General features: G+C 39.9%; 1 long non-coding RNA gene across 1 annotated transcript; it reads left to right on the top strand.

Moving 5' to 3' along the window:
• Positions 1 to 6: 6 nt before the first annotated feature.
• On the top strand, positions 7 to 2,198 carry LOC118598389. Its single transcript, XR_004947494.1, has 2 exons — positions 7 to 1,033; positions 1,277 to 2,198. It is a non-coding gene; the product is annotated as an uncharacterized LOC118598389 (long non-coding RNA).
• The last annotated feature ends 533 nt before the right edge of the window (positions 2,199 to 2,731 follow it).

The raw sequence follows: 2,731 nt of genomic DNA, 5'->3' as shown, positions 1-2,731 counted from the left end.
CAGATGTACCAGCCTCAGACGGTGGCTGAGGCGCTATGTGGAGGCGTTATTCCCAGGTATGAAATACCTGAAAAAATCTATAGTGATAACGGAACCCGTTTTGTAGATAAAGTGGTTTGCAGGTTTGGAAGACTATTCCATATGGATTTAAAATACCATTGTGCGTACACTGAAGAGAAAAAATAACTAATGAGATTTACTTAAGGGAATCCTCGTAACAGTTTTCACTAACGGTTCTTGATTGAATTTTACTGCATTTATGAATATAACAATTAGAAGTGAGATTATGATCGAGTCTTAAGTAAATGGAGCAAACCTAAATTTCTCTAATAAAATGTACATAATATTAGTGGATGCTGAGAAAGTGATTACAACAATTTGAAAAGTTGATCTTACTCATAGGCAATCGAGATTTTTGATTGCTCATAAAAAATAAGTAACCTTCACTTCTTTACTAGGAAAATGTATGTATTTGCGTAATCTTTAGATTATTATGTAGATGTGTAGGGATAAATAGGTTTTATAAGTATGCAAAGAGTTTTTTTTCTCTCTCAGTGTACCATCCGTGAAGTGCATGACTTGTAGAAAGATTGAATGGAACCATAAAAAATAGACTGAAGCAATGCATGGAAGAAACAGGAAGACCCTGGACTCAATGTGTCGATTTGGTAAAAATGTACATCACTAGCACAACCAGGTTGAAGCCTTATGAAATGATTTTTGGACGAGCATACCGTTTACCGTAGATTAAGAACATTTGGGAATTAGATGAAGAAGTAAACCTTGCAGTCTTTATGAGAAAATGTTGGAGAAACAATAGCAGCTCCCATCTATCAATGACTATATATATTCAGCTTTTAAACAGGCAGATCAATTAGTGAAACCAGGGGACTGGGTGCTAATAGAAAACATAAAGGAGAAACGTTGGTATTCACCTGAGTGGGAGGGGCCGTATCAGGTACTGCTGGCTACCCCTACTGCAATTAAAATCGCTGAGAGAGCAGCTTGGATTCATTTAACACATTGCAAAAAGGTCATCNGGAAAATGTTGGAGAAACAATAGCAGCTCCCATCTAACAGTGACAATATATATTCAGCTTTTAAACAGGCAGATCAATTAGTGAAACCAGGGGACTGGGTGCTAATAGAACACATAAAGAAGGAACACTGGTATTCACCTAAGTGGGAGGGGCCGTATCAGGTACTGCTGACTACCCCTACTGCAATTACAATCGCAGAGAGAGCAGCTTGGATTCATTTAACACATTGCAAAAAGGTCATCTCGTTCGAGGACCCCGACAGGGGAGGTGACCAAAATCCACAGTAGGGTGGACTCAGGGGATTTACAGCCTGGGTAGACCCGAGAGAGAGGGTGTCGCAGCGCTAATCTCGTTGTGGCGAAGACTTTCCAAGCGCCAAACCAAGCAGAGGGGCCGATCCTCGACAAGATGACCAAAAATAGGTTACATGGTGTAATGGGGTGTGCCCTGTTTTTTACAGTGGCCGTTCTCACTGCTCTCTGTTTCTGGTACTTCTGGGATCCCTGCGCAGGCCTCCCACGTACCCTTACGACTGACCGAGCAAATACTGTTGACCTACCAACAGCGCCAGCTCCCCTAAGCCGAAACGCAGATTTACAGGTGACATACATGGGGGAACAGTTTACAGCCCGTTCTACGTCACTGACATGCAGAACTCCTGCCGGAAAATAGCAAGATTAAAACAAATGAGCCCTATGTTTGTTACAATAGTTATTACGACCATTATAATTCCACTTTCATCGATTAAAGTGAGAGGGTGCAAAGCCTCTGATTGGATGGGTTATGAATTCTAAATGACGTTGGTTATGTGGAGTTCCATTAGTTGGGGTGACACATTCGCCACATCTGAGCCATCATGGGACCCTTCCTCTTATGGGTGGACTCCAGCCTCAAGAAAATGGAAACAGAGATTACCTATGAGTATTCGGACAGCAGGACTGATTCATCCCTAGTCCCGACTTTAAATACAAGCAGCCTCCTATTAGATCAGAAACATTTCTTATATAGTAGAACTGACAAAGGTCCACCTTGTTCCAGGTTAAGTCTTTGTGTGTATAAATCAGGAGAAGACTCATGTGTAAAATTTTACCTATGTTCAAACACCATGGAAGAAAATGAGGATAAAACAGGTGGTAAAAAGACAAAAAAATAAATAAATAAACAACAAACAAAAAAACAAAATATATAGTGGCAAGCGGCAAATGTTACTAGACAGGACTGTGCTGTGTGTTCGGGTCCCAGGCCATTGCTTAAAGTTATTCCTGCCTTAGTTATTCCTCCTCGATGTTTAACTGACGTGAAGAATAGAACTAACCTTGGTAAAATTGCACTGAATGAGATTCAGTTTTTTCTCTAGCTCCTCCAGATGCTAAGAGGCCACTATTTTCAAAAAGGGTCGCTTTTAATGCTTGTTCATGTATCAACATGACTGGGAAAGGACCTCGATTGGGGATTTGACAGCAGCATGGTGCAATTCCTCTGTTTTGATTGATTGATAAGTTTATTTCAAGCATAGATTGAAGAATACGAGAACAAAACATACAGTTATTTCAAACTCATTACAGGAACAATTAAATGCATTGATTAGAAAATAGGCAAAGAAAATAAAGCACACTTTTGGTTCATTCATTTTTGTGATAATTGAATAAGGTCAGTAGAGTTTGATTTGACTTTAGATTGGTCTAGATTCA

The sequence above is a fragment of the Oryzias melastigma genome, unplaced genomic scaffold, assembly GCF_002922805.2.
Source record: "Oryzias melastigma strain HK-1 unplaced genomic scaffold, ASM292280v2 sc00423, whole genome shotgun sequence".
Lineage (NCBI taxonomy): Eukaryota > Metazoa > Chordata > Actinopteri > Beloniformes > Adrianichthyidae > Oryzias > Oryzias melastigma.
This window is presented reverse-complemented; position numbering and strand designations above follow the sequence as displayed.